At 46.7% G+C, this 17997-nt stretch overlaps 1 long non-coding RNA gene across 1 annotated transcript; it reads left to right on the top strand.

The window, feature by feature from the left end:
- Positions 1-9337: 9337 nt before the first annotated feature.
- On the top strand, positions 9338-15254 carry LOC128831500 (uncharacterized). The gene is made up of 2 exons (XR_008443816.1): positions 9338-9833; positions 14097-15254. It is a non-coding gene; the product is annotated as an uncharacterized LOC128831500 (long non-coding RNA).
- Positions 15255-17997: the final 2743 nt, after the last annotated feature.

The raw sequence follows: 17997 nt of genomic DNA, 5'->3' as shown, positions 1-17997 counted from the left end.
TCGGTACCGCTCACCGGCACCGCACAGGGACCGGTCATCTCCGGAGCGGCACTGAGCGGCACCGTACCATCCAGAGCTAATTTCGGCATGATCGGCACCGCCCTGGTCCTCGAGATCAGTGTCCCGTTCCTCCGATGGGGCCTCGAGATCGGCGTACCCCCCTCAGGGACAGGCCGCTGAGGCGGACATGGGCCACTGGTAGGAGGTAGCGGAGGATCCCGCTCAGGGACTTACACACTGGTCGTTCTGGACCCCGTGGGCGTATTACCAAGCGCAGGGGGCTCCACCATCAGCCTCTCGCTCGATACGCTCTGAGCATAGGGCTCCAGAAGCCACCATCTCCCGCCCTCCCCCAGGGGGCATGGAGGCTCCCGTGCCCGCACCACCTGACGACCTGGACCCAGGGTCAGGCTCCGCTCCGCTCCAGGGCTCATTGGAACAGGACCCGCCCTTAGATCCCTTGCCACCTGAGGCATCCTCCTCATCTTCCCCAGATGAGGCGGTGGCGGGCACAACGGCCACAGGTCCGCCCCCGATAGATCTTCGGGCACACCAGGACCTATTACGTAGGGTGGCACGTAATATGGACCTACAGGCAGAGGAGATAGTGGAGGTGCAGGACCCCATTGTAAACATCCTCTCTACGGATGCCCCATCCAGAGTAGCATTGCCCTTGATTCGCACGATCCAGGCTAATGCCACTGCGATATGGCAAACTCCTGCCTCTATTCCACCCACAGCCAGAGGGGTGGAAAGAAAGTACTTCGTCCCCTCAAAGGACTATGAGTACTTATACACTCATCCCCAGCCGTGTTCACTGGTGGTGTCATCGGTGAATGCAAGGGAGCGCCACGGTCAGCAGGCTGCAGCGCCCAAATCGAAGGACACTAAGCGCTTCGATTTGTTTGGGCGTAAGGTATATTCAGCCGGAGGGCTGCAACTTAGAGCGGCTAACCAGCAGGCGCTCTTGAGCCGCTATAACTTTAATTCCTGGAACTCTATGGGGAAGTTCAAGGAGTTAGTCCCCCAAGACTCCAGGGAAGAGTTTGGGACCTTAGTGGAGGAGGGTAAGAAGGTGGCACAGACCTCCTTACAGGCCTCCTTGGATATAGCGGACTCGGCTGCGAGGACGCTGGCTTCAGGTATCGCCATGCGGAGAGTCTCCTGGCTCCAGGTCTCGGGCTTGCCTCCGGAACTGCAGCAAACCCTGCAGGATTTACCTTTTGAGGGACACGGGTTGTTCTCGGACAAGATGGACTCTCGACTGCAGAGCCTCAAGGACTCGAGAACAATCATGCGCTCTCTGGGGATGCATGTTCCGGGACCCCAGCGCAGGCCATTTCGGCCCCAGCCTCAGAGGTTCTACCCCCCCCCCCCCCTGCCTCGTCCGAGACAGGACTCTTCCAGAAGGCGGGGACGAGGTGGTAGGAGAAGGTTGACCGGCCCTCAACCCGGTCAGAACCAGGGGCCACCTAGGCCACCTTCAGGCCCTAGGCAGAACTTTTGAAGGTGCGGTCAAGGACGGCGCCCCAGTCATCACCCAGGATCTAGCCCCCTCCTTTCGGGATCGCCTCTCCCATTTCCACCGTGCAAATTCATAATAAAGTTGAAGTTCCGCATGGTCTCATTGGGGACCATTATCCCTTCCCTGGATCCTGGAGACTGGTTCGCCGCCCTCGACATGAAAGACGCATACTTCCATATAGCAATCTACCCGCCTCACAGGCGCTTCCTGCGATTCGTGGTAAACAAGGTGCACTACCAATTTGCAGTCCTTCCCTTCGGCCTATCCTCGGCCCCAAGAGTGTTCACAAAATGTATGGCTATCGTGGCAGCATACCTTCGTCGGCAAGGGATACAGGTGTTCCCGTACCTAGACGACTGGCTGGTACGCAGTCGCACCAGGGAACAAGTTCGAGCTCACGTCCACATAATAGTACATACATTTCACGAGTTGGGCATTTTACTCAACAAAGAGAAATCCACTCTAGAGCCTACCCAGAGGATAGAATTTATTGGGGCAGTCCTAGACTCCAAACGTGCACAAGCTATTCTACCAGACAATCGCTTTCATACCATCACGAGCTTCATTCGAGGGCTCAGGACCTTCCCGATGACCACAATGAGGACGTGCCTCGCCCTGTTGGGTCACATGGCCTCTTGCACGTCGTAACCAGGCATGCCAGACTTCAGCTTCGCCCACTCCAGGCCTGGGTATCATCGGTATACCGCCCGTATCGGGACAGCCTGAACATGGTGATCACAGTGCCGAACTCGGTCTTGACCCCCCTCACCTGGTGGTTGGATCACAGTGTGGTTTGCGAGGGAGTGCCGTTTCACGCCCCACAACCCTCTCTGCACCTGGTCACAGACGCGTCATCTCTGGGTTGGGGTGCCCATCTCGGAGAACACCATACCCAGGGCCTGTGGACCGCACCCCAACTAGCCCTGCACATCAATGTTCGAGAGCTGATGGCGGTGCGCCTGGCTTGCCAGGCATTTCTCAATCTTCTACGTGGCCGCTCTGTGTTAGTTCTCACCGACAACACCATGGCCATGTTTTACATCAACAAGCAAGGAGGAGCCTGGTCGTCTCTCCTATGCCAAGAGGCCATTCGCCTGTGGGACTTCTGCATCGCCCACTCGATTCATCTCACGGCATCGTTTCTTCCTGGAGTCCAGAACACACTAGCGGACCGACTCAGCAGGTCCTTTCAGACGCACGAGTGGTCAATTCGTCCAGACATCATCTATTCCGTTTTCCAGAGGTGGGGATTTCACCAGGTAGACCTGTTTGCATCTCGAGCCAACAGGAAGTGCCACGCGTTCTGCTCCCTACAAGGGCGAGCTCTGGGCTCTCTGTCGGACGCGTTTCTGCTACCTTGGAAAGACCACCTGTTTTACGCTTTCCCTCCATTTCCTCTGGTCCACAAGGTGCTGCTCAAACTGCGCAGAGACCAGGCACAAGTAATTCTAGTCGTTCCAGCGTGGCCGAGGCAACACTGGTACACCACACTGTTGGAGCTCTCGGTTCAAACACCGATCCCGCTTCCGTTGTGTCCAGATCTCATCTCTCAGGACCACGGCCGACTATGTCACCCCGACCTACAATCACTCCACCTCACGGCGTGGTTGCTCCATGGCTGAACCAGGCGGAGCGACAATGCTCGCACTCTGTCCAGCAGATTCTGCTGGGCAGTAGGAAGCCTTCGACATGGACCACGTACTTGGCCAAGTGGAAGCGGTTCTCCTGTTGGTGCGAACAATGAGCCACGTCCCCGTTACAGGCGCCTATTCCTCTCATATTGGAATATCTCCTATCCCTAAAACAGCAGGGCTTGGCGATATCTTCAATTAGGGTTCACCTGGCCGCTATATCGGCCTTCCACCCAGGGGAACTCGCTTCCTCGGTATTCTCTAACCCGATGGTCGTTAGATTTCTCAAGGGCTTAGACCGGATGTACCCACAACAACGTCAGCCCGTTCCGACGTGGGATCTCAACCTGGTTCTCTCCAAGCTCACAGGGCCCCCATTCGAGCCACTGGCTACCTGTTCACTCCTGTACCTATCCTGGAAGACAGCCTTCCTTGTAGCCATCACCTCAGCAAGGCGCGTTTCTGAACTTAGGGTGCTTACGTCCGAGCCCCCATACACGGTTTTCCATAAGGACAAAGTGCAGCTTCACCCACATCCTGCCTTTCTTCCCAAGGTGGTCTCACCGTTTCACGTGAACCAGGATATATTTCTCCCAGTCTTCCATCCTAAGCCACATGCTACTCGCCAAGACCAGCGTTTGCATTCTTTGGACGTACGCAGGGCCCTGGCTTTCTATATTGACCGCACAAAGCAGTTTAGAAAGACGACGCAACTCTTCGTTGCGGTGGCCGACCGGATGAAAGGCTTACCGGTCTCTTCACAATGCCTGTCCTCCTGGATCACGTCTTGCATTCGGACTTGCTATGACCTGGCCGGTGTCTCGACGCCGCACCTCACCGCTCACTCAACGAGGGCCCAAGCTTCCTCGACTGCTTTCCTTGCTCAAGTCCCGATCCAGGACATTTATAGAGCTGCAGTTTGGTCATCAGTCCACACATTTGCAGCTCACTATGCACTGGTACAGCAGTCCAGGGACGATGCTGCATTCGGATCAGCAGTTTTGCACACAGCAATGTCTCACTCCGACCCCACCACCTAGGTAAGGCTTGGGAGTCACCTGATTGGGATCGATATGAGCAAGCACTCGAAGAAGAAAAGACGGTTACTCACCGTTGTAACTGTTGTTCTTCGAGATGTGTTGCTCATATCCATTCCAAACCCGCCCCCCTTCCCCACTGTCGGAGTAGCCGGCAAGAAGGAACTGAGGGGGCGCAGGGTCGGCTGGGGTATATATCCAGTGCCATGAAGGCGCCACTCTAGGGGGCTCCACAGCCGACCTGCCGGGTGTTGCTAGGGCAGAAAATTCTCTGACGATCGTGCACGCGGCGCGCGCACACCTGATTGGAATGGATATGAGCAACACATCTCGAAGAACAACAGTTACAACGGTGAGTAACCGTCTTTTCTTGCCTCCAAGAATGTCCCAACAGGATAGATATTTTATACTGAAAGCAGCATTCTACCCAGGATATATCTTTTCCATTCACATTCTAAGCCAATTTACAATCAAAGCAAATTGGAAGTAGCCCCCTTATATCATGGGACAGCCTCTTGTGTCTCTTGCCAGACCCTCAAGATATTAGATTCGTATTCATTACGAGGCTGGAACTCCTTAGCAATAATACAATCAGCCTTTCTTGCCTCTTATGATTATTCCTAGTTTATTGCTTCCATACCAGTTACCACTTCCTGCCCCCACTTCTCTTCAACTAGGGACTTATTTTCCTATGTTCAAGATATTTAGAGAACCTGGGCTAGGGAACTTATACTTGTCAAAATTGTCATCATAGTGTATTGGAAAGAAATGTAAATTCTTTCCCTTGTTGCCAAGGAAAGGATGCTCAGAAAGAAAGAGAAGAAAGGGTTGCTCTACAGTCCATGCAGATGATTTTAATCAATCTGAATTTAGAAGGCATAACACACAGCAAGCCTCATGGCTTCACACAAACCTTCTACTGCACAGGCACCAAAAGTAGGTGCAATGTCACTTTTCGGAACATGTAATTGTGCAGCCTAGAACTGTTTTCACGCTTTTATTAATGCAAGAATAAAATCAGCTGCCAAACAAACTCACTGCACCCAGGTATGCAATGTTTTCAAAGTTCTCTCTGTTACCCAGACTCCTTTGACATTTAAACAGCCTGAGCCTCAAGATGATGTTCATAAGACTGTCCACTTTACTTGTATCCCTGGCACACAGTCATTACATAATCCTGAGTTCGTCTGCAGTGTCCTGGAAAATCATTGCCATTTCTATAAAAGGATAATCAAAGCATGATCTTTTTATACATGAGCCTCTTTCCTCTTACTGTTTTGTGGATTAAAGATGTACTCTAATAAGGCTGTGCATCAGGTATTCATAGATCATGTGTGATTTTATTGGCTCAGAGACCTGGAAAGAGGAAACCAGAGCAGGTGTCAACCAACTTTCAGGCCATGAACTGAATTGGCACAGACAGTTTCTCTGGCTAGGAATGGAGTAAACACGGTGTGGTTTCAAGTGTGTGTTCTGGAAAGTATGCAGGACGTTAAAATTGTTTTTAAAGAGGAGTCACAATTTTTGATGTCAGAGGTTCATCATAAAAATGCCACATTGGTACAGTATGTTTCACTAAATGCAGTACTCGTTGCGAGGCACTAATATATTTTAAACAGTAAATATTTTTGTGCAGAGCTAGCTATAAAAGTAGATACCTTGTCTGTACGCTTATCCCCGAAAGTACAATGAAGCTAAACCACCCTGCTTAGCCTAATACTCAAACTTCCAGTATATTATGTGAGTTGAGAACATCTTTCCTGTGCCCTTCATTTCTTAGGGTTTGAGTCAGATCTGCAAATGTATATCAACAAAAATAGAACAACTTCGTCTGAGAGCACCAGCAGCCATCTCTGCACCACAGCTGTACCTATGGCAGGATGTGTGCCCTCCAAAAGGGGCATTAGTACAGATACATGTATCTGACACATCTCAAAAAGGGCATAGTGTGCCCTACCCAGCAGTAGTTTACGTACATCTCTCTGAAATTCACATATCTGTGGCCTGTTTTACAAGCATAATATAGTCCATATACTCTCAGAAACACACAAGTTAATCACCACTGATTCATAGCCCAATAGGGAGCCGTCAGCCTACATATGATTTCTGTCATTCTTCAGCTCTGAGTTGTGTGCTCTTTTGGGCAGTTTTAGTCTATTAATGACTTGTCCTAAATGTGACCAAGAATAGCGTTTTTTTGTGATTTGTAACAGCAGATTTGTGGCATCTTGTACTGTATTTTTCTGCTGAGGCAGCTACCTCCCCTAGGTGATGACATTTGAGTTGAAAGGCCAGTTTGTGACCTGTCTTTCACTTCAGGTCACACACAGATGTTGCAAACGTAACAGTTACATGTTGGGCTACATGTTGGATGCATGTGTCAAGCTGTCTGGAGTGGTTTGTGCCCTGGTATGTAACAGTCTGCCCTGAGGTTGGTACTCACATTCATGAGTGGTCTGCAAGCATCACAGGGTAACTTGTAAGGTCTATTTGCATGCCAGAGTAAGGTTTTTCCAGTGGTCTTTGGGTTACTTTTAAGCAAAAAAAAGTATTTAAATAATTTTCTCTACACTCTTTAATCATTTAACAAAGAATTTAAAAACTAATTCACTTTCTAAAAAAAAAAAATTACTTCAGGGCTGAGCTCTAAAATGGAAATCTTCAGCCCCAAAGGAGAGTTTTTCAGAATGTTGAGAATGTGAAAACAGGGTTGTAATCAAAGTCCCACTGTAATTGTAACAACTGTCACTATCATAAAAGCTATAATAATGGAATGACTAGAACTTTGGGCGAAACTAGTGACTTTTCAGTCAGCCATTTCTGTTGCATCCAAGAAATGAACAGATCTAAAGTGTAAAGTCTGTTGCATAATAGCAATGAGGCATTCCAGGTAACTGATTTCAAGATAATCATATCCTCTCATGCCTTTATAACATTACCCAAGGTATACTATCCTGCCTTAGGGTGAGATCCTGCTCCCAGCAAAGGTCAGTGGCAAAATGCCTGTTGGCTTCAGTGGGAGCTGGCTATATTTGTTGCTTAAGTACAAGATATGAGTTCGTATGTTTGAGATTACTAAACTGACCTGCATCAGTTGTAATGTGCTCACAAAAATGGCAAACACAGTAGAAAGCTAAAAATCCTTTAACACCAAGTGGATGGAATTCCGTAGTCTCGATATTTTTTTTTAAGGCAGAGACTATATACCTGATGCTCTCTTTCAGCTACAGAACAAGTTCTAAAGCTGAGTAAGGGAATACATTTCTGAAGGCCTGGCCATTTAGGTCAACAGAGAATATGGACAAGAGTTAACATCTGTAGGGAGAACTATTATGAAAATCTTTGTTTTTACACAGTAATACTGTTTCACTGGAACGTGACACGGGGATGGGTTGATGTCCCACTGGGAATGCCACAGATGCTAAGAAGCAGGCTCAGATCTGGGAGCAAATTAGAGTTAACCTCACATGGTCCTACATTGGCTTCTGTTGATAAAGAGCAGTATTAACTGAGTTTTTCGGGGTGCTCAGCTGATTCCTCTCACTTGGGCACAGTGAGGGAGGAGAAATGGTCCATTAGGTGGGGATGCAAGGACTTCTTGAACAGGCAGATTTACACAGCCCCCTGCTACCAGATCCCAGGTTACACAAAGGGAACATAGGATTTTTTGCCTTCCTCCACAACCTGGGACACAAGTCACTTGCTGGGAACATCTGCATAGATCTCATTTAATCAATTCCATGCCATTGCAGGGGCTTTGGATATTGGTGCCTCTTGGTTCCTCCTGTTCTCCGCCTATGGCACACAATAGTTTAGTCTCCTGAGGGCTGCAATACTTGGGTATAATTCTGGTTGTTGGTTTTGGTGCGCAGATGCTGGGTGGTGGTTAGTGGCCTGTGATATGCAGGAGGTCAGACTAGCTGACCTGGTGGTCCTTCTGACGTTAAACTTTGACTCTGAGTTTCTGTACTGGATCAGACCCACAGTTCAGCTAGTCCAGTATCTTGTCTCCAATGGTGGCCAACACCAGACACTTCAGAAGAAGGCTCCAGAAACCCTACAGCAGGCAAATGTAGGATAACATGCTCCCCATGAAGGTCTCATCCTGGTCCCTAATAATTAGATTGGCTTAAATGCTGATGCATGAGGTTTGACATCCCTTCCAAAATGTTTGTTAGCACAATTATAGCTCTAGATATTCTTATCAATATAGATGTCCAGGCCTCCTTGGAATCTTGCTACACTCTTGGCCTCAACATCTAGTGGCAATGAGTTCCACAGTCTAATCACACATCGTTTGAAACATCAGTTTTGAATTTGCCATCTTTCAGTTTCATTGAATGCAGTTTTTTTTCTTTTTGCTGAGAGATAGAACAGAAGCTCCCAATCTACCTTCTCTATACTATTCATTATTTTGTTAACTCTGATCGTATCCCCTCTTAATCTGGTTGCGTTATTACCAGGCTTTTTGCAGCTTTGGAGTTAATACAAGGAGTACATCAGGCAGCAGGAGTGCTGGCTGAGGAGTTGCAGCATTTTAAGGGAGGGGAGATCCCAAAGTAGAAAGGTAAATGCAATAGAAATAGAAGTTCTGTACATACCAGATCCACAGACGGAGCATGTCAAATTCATTATAAGAAGTGGAATGGCAGAGTATTAAATGGGACTGTTATCATTCTGACACTTCTTAAAATAAATATAAATTAGAGGCGATATAGGGAACAAATGGGATAAGATTTGAGAAGGTTTAAAGAGAAATATTCTCATGAAGCCTCTACTCAAATCTTACTTATTTGTTACCAATATGGCCGACAACACAACATATTCAGTAATGTGGAATCGGAGCCTTGGCTTGAGAATTCACTAGAAAAACCCATTGCCATTAGTACAGTATAAATCCACTTCTTTAATAATCTTACATCTAGTTCCTTTCATTCTGAAGGTTCCATAAGCACTTCACAATGTAAAGTGATGTACAAACTATATATAAAAGATCATTATACCCACCCCTGAAATGCAGATACCTCTAGGTTAGAAACAGGCCAGATGTCAAATAGCCCACAGTAACATTACAGTTTAGAACAAGAAGTGGACAATACTGAATCCACTTGTAACTACAGAAGAAATTTAGGGAAGCACAGCATAGTTATCCAAGTTGGAATTTGGGCAGGACAGTAGAGTTAATACCCCAGATTGCCTTGGGTTCTTTAATAATAGCTGAAGGACCTGTATGATCTGATCGAACTAATTTATAGGAGTGGGGTAGGGTGACATCCTGACGAGCTATTTTTGAGAAAGATACTTAACACTTTTCTAATATGTAACTTTTGTGGTAAGAAATTAATCTGCAGTCAGAGCAGTTTTGTGCACTGAGAGAGGGAAAGCTATTTATCAGCACCACTTACGCTTCCCGTTTTACATTTTCAAGATGACTTGCTTGCTTACTAACCGTGTGCATAGGTCGAAAGAGTTAGCGCAGAGCCAGTTCGAACTGGTTACTGTTTCTCCAGCCAGTATTAATGTTTCAGCTGTTTCACAGACACTTGGCAGGGGGAGGAGAGTGAGGCGAATAAGCTGCTGATTTGATCTTTGAGCAACCTTGAGAGGGACAGAGAGCAGACAGGAAGCTGTATATGGGTGGTAAGCATATTACTCGACAGGTTTCTAAGCTTCTGTTGTTGCCAGCCCTGCAATCAGTTTCTTCCAACTTCTGTTTACATTTAGGAAATCCCATTGGAACTATATTAGCAGATATAATCTATCACCCCTTTGAAGATGTATTCTTCAGTATGTTTAAAGAGGACATCATTAGAAGGTTTTGCAGGCCTGTAGCATTATTACCTGACACTGGTCCCCTGCAGAGTAAATGTTCTGATTTGGTGCAACGGCCGCCCTGCAGTTTTGTTTTTTTGTTTGTTTGTTTTTTTTTGCTTTGCTGCTCCGGCCGCCCCGCAGGGGTGTGTGTGTGTGTGGGGGGGGGGGGGGGGGGGTTTTTTTTTTTTTTTTGCTTGGGGCGGCAAAAAAGCCAGAGCCGGCCCTGCTTCAGACAATGCTCAGTCAGCCTTTGGAACTCATTGCTAGGGGATATTGTGAAAGCCAAAAGTATAACTGTGTCAAAAAAGAAATAGATAAATTCCTGGAGGATAGGTCCATCGATGGCTATTAGCCAAGATGGTCAGGGGCTCAACCCCATGTTCCGGGTGTTTCTAAACCTTCTGCTTTCAGACGCTGGAACTGGATGACAGAGAATGGATCACTCGATAATTGCCCTGTTCTGTTAATTCCCTCTGAAGAATCTGGCACCTGCCACTGTCGGAAGACAAGATACTGGGCTAGATGGAGCACTGGTCTGACGCAGTATGGCCGTTCTTATGTTCACTGGTTGCAATAAAAGAATTCACATTGTGTCACATAACAGGTTTTTTTAACCATACAGCTGTGTGTGCAGAAAGTGTGTGGTTCCACACCGCCAAGCTGTGTTTGTTTCGGTGCAATCTGGACAGCTATCCCACACCTGGCTCAGTGGAAGCTGCTCGGTGCTCAGCCTTTCCGCAAATCAGGTCACTTCTTTAGAAATCTGTTTTTGAAAATCTTGGCCCTAGTCTTTTAATGTGGTTATAACATCTTGTTCTCATCTCTACGTGGAACACAAAAGTAACCTTCTTAACAGTGTTGTGCTTCAGCAGTGTTAGAATGGGGTTGCCTTAGGCACTGGGTGTAAAGGTAGCAAGGCCTGAGAACAGGAGGCTGACATCCTGGTAAGGATCAGAGGGGTAGCTGTGTTAGTCTGAAGGTAGGTCTATACTTACCTCCGGGTCCAGCGGTAAGCAATCGATCTTCTGGGATCGATCCCGGAAGTGCTCGCCATCGACGCCGGTACTCCTGCTCGGCGAGAGGACTACGCGGCATCGACAGGGGAGCCTGCCTGCCGCATCTGGACCCGCGGTAAGTTATTCACGTAGCTGAAGTTGCGTATCTTAGTTCGAAGTGGGGGGTTAGTGTGGACCAGGCCTAAATCTGTAAAAAGCAACAGAGGGTCCTGTGGCACCTTTAAGACTAACAGAAGTATTGGAGCATAAGCTTTCGTGGGTGAATGCCCACTTCGTCAGACGCAAGTGGCCTGGTAAGGGTGGCACAAAGAAATGGGCTGAGGAAAAGGGCTGTTTTTTTTCTTCATGGATTGTTTTCATACAAAGCTCATACAAAGCAGAACTACTGCAGCGCTGAATAGTCAGTGGTCTGTGATGCTGTGTCTGAAGTGTAAGTAACCAAATAAGATAAGCCATTAATCCACCTGTTCTTAAATGAACCGTTTCCCCCATAAAACGATACATCTTGAGGAGGGGAGTGGGCAGATAAGGCCCCCCCGATACTGTCTGCCTCTGGGGAGAGCTGAGCACCTTAGGACACCTTGACCTTTCAAGAGAGATCTGCTGTGACTAAGTCTGCGAAGGCTTGCTCAAGAGAGACAGCCCAGCTATGTGGGTGAAAGGTCAGACAGGCTGGTCTGTGCTTAAAGTATAAGTCTACAACCGGTGTTAAGCGAAGTGCAGTTTATGCCAAGCTGTGTGCTCCTAAAACACTCAGTCTTACTTCCAATTCTTAATGTTCAGTAGTGGACAAACTCTGATCTCTTATATCTCTGTGGTTGCCAGAATTGGCCTGGTTCTGAACTTACTGGAGAGAGAGAGTTTTCCTAAGTCCCTCTGCTGGTGTTCAGCTTTTCTCTGTGTATAGTGGGGCTGAGTGGAGGAGGAAGGTCTCAGAGTGGTCAGTGTTAATCCTGGGTTTTAATGTATGCTGCTTTTTAAAATAATGTAAATGAATATGCATTTTATGTCTAAAGAGTTTTTTCAAACTTTGAAGGTCTCTGTTACTAGACTAATTTCTGTGTGGAAAGGTCTGACTACAGGAAAGGACGTATAGCGGGTGTGTCTAGGGGTTATAATGCTAGTTTTTAGAGTCTGGACCATCTGGCATCACGCCACTGACTTCAATAGCAGAGGGTTTTGCATAGAGAGAGACCTGAACCCACAGATGTGCCATCCACAAACTTCTGAGAGTTAAAATCCATATCTGAATTTTCAAAAACAACAAGGAGTCTGGTGGCACCTTAAAGACTAACAGATTTATTTGGGCATAAGCTTTCGTGAGTAAAAACCTCACTTCTTTTTACTCACGAAAGCTTATGCCCAAATAAATCTGTTAGTCTTTAAGGTGCCACCAGACTCCTTGTTGTTTTTGTAGATACAGACTAACACGGCTACCCCCTGATACTTGATATCTGCATTTTGTAGCTCAGGCTCGTATCTACTTTTAGGCCCAGCTTTGACTCCTGAAATATTTTGTGGGGGGACCCTAAATCATTTTGGGCAGGGAGGAATAGACAGTTCCATTGTGAAGTCGTTTTCAAAAACCGGGTTAAGAAACAAATAGGCCTTTGGGGCGGGTCCTCCCTACCCCCACAGCAGTTAGTTGCCAAATACAGTTACCCTGTGCTGACCTAAAGGAACAGTTGCTGGTGCACAGAGATAAGCAGACATTTGGCAAGTGGAGATGCTGTATAAGCTGAAGATGTTTACAAAAAAACCTATCCGTTTGAGTTGAAAACATGGGGGGACCATTGCTTCCAACGTGAGAAAAGAATAAAGTGGGTAAGGAGTTTTGTTAGAGTGTATTACTGATCATGGAGAGGACAATGTGTAGTACTTGGAGACCAAATATTGTAAGTGGAACATTCAGAGAACAAATACTTTGAGAAGGGTCCAAGATCTGGAGAGGACACTTGTTCTTAGGATCCATGAGTGGACAGCTTGAATGCAGCTCACAGGTGGCCTTCGTTCCAAAGGAGACATAGGTGCTGGAACTAGGGGTGGTGCCGCACCCTCTGGCTTGAAGTGGTTTCCATTATATCCAGAATCTATAGTTTGGTTCAATGGCTCTCAGCTCCCTCACTATACAAATTGTTCCAGCACTCCTGAAAGGAGAACAAGTGGATTTTTGAGAATCCTCGAAATTAGAGATGGGAAAGACCTAATAAACCCCCATCTAGTGGATCCTCCACCCTCTTACAGGGTTGCTGTCCCCAGTAAAATCCTTGGTGCTGTGTCGTCTAAGCAGTCATCCATCACTACCTGGATGTGATATTAACACACACACGAGCTAAGCCATCTTCCTAAAGAATCTAATAACTCAAGCCGTTGAAGTGGGGCACTGACAGCTCACATTTGGCCCCCTGTTGAGAAACCATAGAAATGTTTCCATTTCTTTTTAATCCCAGTGTCTACAGCATTTTTAAAACAAATACATTCCCTTATTCGCTCCCCAGATACTGTTTCCAACCCAGATAGTGCAGCACCATGTTAATATGTGAGAGCTGTAAAGTGAAATTGACTAAACATAGAGAAATGCAGAAAGTAAGCAAGCAACAGCAATAGAGAAAATGTGACTAATTTAAAAAAAATCAGATTTTATAATCTAAGATGTTAGTAACAAAGGTGAGGAAGCTTCTTTAAAATAGATTTTTAACCTGAGAGTGTCCCTTTAAAGTTAATCGTTTTTGTGGGGGAGGGAGAAAGGGAGGTGTTCAAAGCTTTTTAAGAAGCTACAGGAACATAATTAACTTGGGGCTCCTGTCAGCCATACTGAGCCATTATGCTTGTTGGTGTGTGGAACATGAGGAAAATCACTTAAAGGAGAATGAGAGATCAATGGAAAATACAGCCCGTCCAGTAGGTTATATCCTTCATGGAAGCAAGAAGAGCAGGAAAGATAATCTCTTTGGATTTCCAAGCATCAGCCATGCACTTCCCAGAAGCATTGCTTTGCTTCCTCGTGGTCAGTAAAGCGCTGCTGTGTAAGTTCTAAGTGGTGTCTCATATTATGTCACTGTCTCTTCCTTAGACCGGAAATGGTGCCGCGGCTGGGAGGATTCCCTATCGAAGGCAGAACCGTCACAAACCAAACCTGACGTCAGCTGATCTGCCAGAAGAAGAAACAAAAAGAATCGCCAGGATATTTTCTGCACAGTTGTCCAAAAAGGAATAGCAGAAGTATGCAGAGTGGCTGTGTAGAGAGGAACTGCGTTAGTGCTCATGCTCTACATTTTGGGGAAACTCTGATGCTTTCAATAGGAGGGGGAGAGGGAATGACTTTAACTCTTCTGACTTCAAAAGAATGTCATCCTACCCACCCCCACCAGGTTAGCATAGAACCCACTCGCCTAAAAGAGAAATAAGAGAAGTAAATTCCACTCTCATTGATTTAATGTGTGTAATTGCTCCTCATTTTAAATGGGAGTTAACTACCCACGTCAAACAGGGAAGCTTAGATGCGGAGTATCCTCTATTCCCATGGGTCTGTTGGAAGTTGAGGGTGCTGTGCATCTTGCAAGATCAGATCTCTGGAGAAAGGCACTGACTGACTTTAGTAACCTGAACATTGTCATCTGATCTCTGGGAAGCCCCATCTGTGGGAAATTCTTCTAATCACGCTTTTTTGCCTGCTAGGTAATGGAACTTCCAGTTGTTTGGACAAACTACTTTTTCTTGACACACGGGGGAAAGTTAGAAGCTGTTTCAGTTTTAAGAAAAATGAAATATCTGTTTATTTTTTCCCTGGAGAAAAAGTACATTAGAATCCTCTGCAACAAGACACACAATTGCAGTCTCCATTCAAATGTGCACAGACAACCCAGACTTGGGAAGCTACAGTCCTTGTTTTGTATGCTAATGACCTTTTTTAAAAACACGTTGATTTGTAAGACAAATCCGTTGCCTTGAATGCTGAAGTAAGGCTTATTTTTATATGGGTTGGGTAGATTGTAAGTAAAATGTACAGATACTGTAAAATAAATTATCTATGCAAGACTGTTTTGCTAGCAAGTATGGAATTTTGTGGGCAAATTATTTTTCTTATTTTTATTAATTTATGTAGTCATTTCTCATTTTAAAAAATCACAAGTTTCAAGTGTCTCTAGATAACTGATCTAAACACAAACCATGCTAACTTATTTTTAATAAGGTTTGTTTCAATAAAATAAAACTTTTATTTTTGTGCCTTCCTGCTGTTTAAGATGTTATTTTAGAATTGTTATTGTCACATGTTAAAAAGTTAGAGCCTGCTCCTGCTCCCAATGTAGTCAGCGATAAAACGCCCATTGATTTCAGTGGTGCAGGATTGTGCCTTTAAGCCCAGAACCTTAAAGACACCTAAGTCCCATGGGCATTGAAATCAATGGACGTTAGGTACCTGAATACCTTTGAGGGTCTGGGCCTTAGTAACTTTGCTGGGAGAGGACTTCGTAAAAGTCATCTGTCTGTGGGAGCCTTTCCCTGAAAATGTTTAGCTTCAGGGAACTGGTTAGCTTGGAAACAAGCAATGATGACTCCTTTGAAATCTAATTTAGGTCCATAGTATTCAAAAGCTACCATATGATGCAGTTTGGGGATCTACACTGAATGAGTCTGTGGCCCTCAGTGTTCCTAGTGGACACATGTCTGTGTCTCCAAACTAATCAAAACTGCCACAAAGGAGCCCCTTGTTGGCAGTCTCAGTAAGGAGGCCAAGGACTGAATGCGGCAAAAAGGCACAAATCCCCTCTCCTCATCTCTAGCACTTTGTCTACACCAGGAAAAATCAGCTGCGTAATTCACCACTGTTTCAGCTCTCCAGGTTAGATAACAGGCCACGGCTTTATTGGGAATTAGTCCCTATTTCTGCAATCACCAGCTAGCAACAGGTGGAGCTGCACTACTGCAAACCTGCTGTGTTTTGCACTTGTGACGCTTACCCACATTTCACACGGGGACAAGGTCCCCCTTTCCCTCCTCTCCCCTCTCACTCCCCCCCCCCCCCCCCAGTCAGATGGTGTTTTTTCTTGTCTACAGCTGAGGTTTACTCTGGTTTAGCCTAGGCGGTCATAGGTGCTGGAACTTGGGGTGCTGCCAAACCCCTGGGCTTGAAGTGGTTTCCGTTACCTACAGGGTTTACAGTTTGGTTCAATGGCTCTCAGCACCCCCATTATAAAAATTGTTCCAGTGCCCCTGTAAGCGGTCACTAGTGCCCTGTTTGCATTACTACTTCCACTGGGGGATGGTTACAGGTGTGACACTGATTTGTGCCAGTGTGGAGGCAGCCTAGCAGGATGTAGTTCAGGCACAATGTGCAAGGCAGCTTGCAGGAAGCTGGCATTGCTGCTGCCCACAGAGTGCCTGTTCCGATGGAGAAATCTCAGGACATTTAATCTTCCAGGCTCGTGCTGCTTATCAGCGCTGAGTTCAATGAACAGAACGAGCACCGCGAGGAAACTAAATGCCCGTTTCACAGTGCATCAGGTTGGCCTTTCTATTCTGAGCCATCCTTGCCATGGTCCTTCGTAAAATAAATTCCAAGTCCCAACCATTCCAATCCCCTGTCCGACAAACACTTCCATTTTCCAGATTACCAGCCACAATGAATGTTTAGGAGGTGGAGAGCAAGCATAGGTGTGTAAATATCTCTGATGCGCACAAACCTCTCCTCCTCCTTCATGAGAGCAACAGCTTCTTGCCCAGCTCCTGTAACACGGGGCAGCACCAGGAAAACCTGGGCTACATTGTGCACAGAGATCTGAGTCACTGCATCCCCTTCACACAACATGCTTGGTGCAATTGTGTTAACATTTTTGGATGTCTTTGGCGCTGTTGTGGACACAGGTGAATAATCAAGATGGAGCATCTTGGAGTTCTGTAAACAGGTGACTTTCCTTACCCTGAACTAAATGTCCTGAACCTAGCAACTCAATAGCTGCTGACTGGACAAATGTTGGCTGAGTGTGTCCTGAGAGGCTGCTAAATACCAGTTGGAACAGGAGCACCATCACTGAGCAAAGGACCAGAGGAAGGCTGACTGTGTGCAAGGACGGCTGTGTTGCTGTAGCCAGTTACAAACGTTCCTCCTCTTTATATCATCCGCTGTAACCCGTAGACCAAGCAGTTCCTGTTGCTTGCCTGAGCTAAATTCACTGAAATACATGCAGCAGAACAGAGCACAGGAAGCAGCATGTCATTGTTTGACAACAATCCATGCACTACTATTGGGGATGCCAAGAGCCGAAGTGTGGTGAGCGTTTATCAGGAAAAGCTCTGTGTGCGCTCATCAGGCTGAGATGGGGGCGTCAGGCACAAAGGGGACCCAGGCTCACTGCACTACAAAAGCAGACTAACCCCTATTAAATGTGAGCTGCAAAGGGGAATAAATGGGTTAATGCCCCTTGCGGGATATAAAGAGAGCCAGAAAGTCCATTTCCTACCATACGCACACAAGTGGCGGGGGTTTTCCCTGCTGGTTTTTTTGGGGTGTTGAATCTTTAACAATGACATCTTTTCTCCCTAATGCTTCTCCTGCATGTGAGTGGTAGGTGTTAACAGCACAGCAGTGTAAACGTTAAGCCGTCTGACTAAAAAGCACTCCTCTCGATCAGGTTTCACGTGTGTGGCATCTCTCTGAGTTCCTGGATGATTCTCCAGGGCTTGGCATTGTACTAAATCGGCAGTATGCAGTGGCATCGAGCTGTGCCGCGGCAAAGCCAGGGGAAGAGGCTGCCTCTCCCATCCACCTGAATGGAAGCCTGGGGCCAGCCTCCCGTGGCATGACCTTCTGTCCCAGGCGGACTCTGGTTCTAACCCCCTCGGTTTGAATGGGCAGAGGGAGAGGAGAGTGTTTTTCCTGGCCTAAATCCTCCCAGTAACAAGCCCTTGGCAGATCATAGACTAGAGAGGGTTCTCTAGTCCCTCCATCTTTTCTGCACTTGAATAGAAACTGG

Source organism: Malaclemys terrapin, chromosome 1, assembly GCF_027887155.1.
Source record: "Malaclemys terrapin pileata isolate rMalTer1 chromosome 1, rMalTer1.hap1, whole genome shotgun sequence".
Classification (NCBI taxonomy): Eukaryota; Metazoa; Chordata; order Testudines; family Emydidae; genus Malaclemys; species Malaclemys terrapin.
This window is presented reverse-complemented; position numbering and strand designations above follow the sequence as displayed.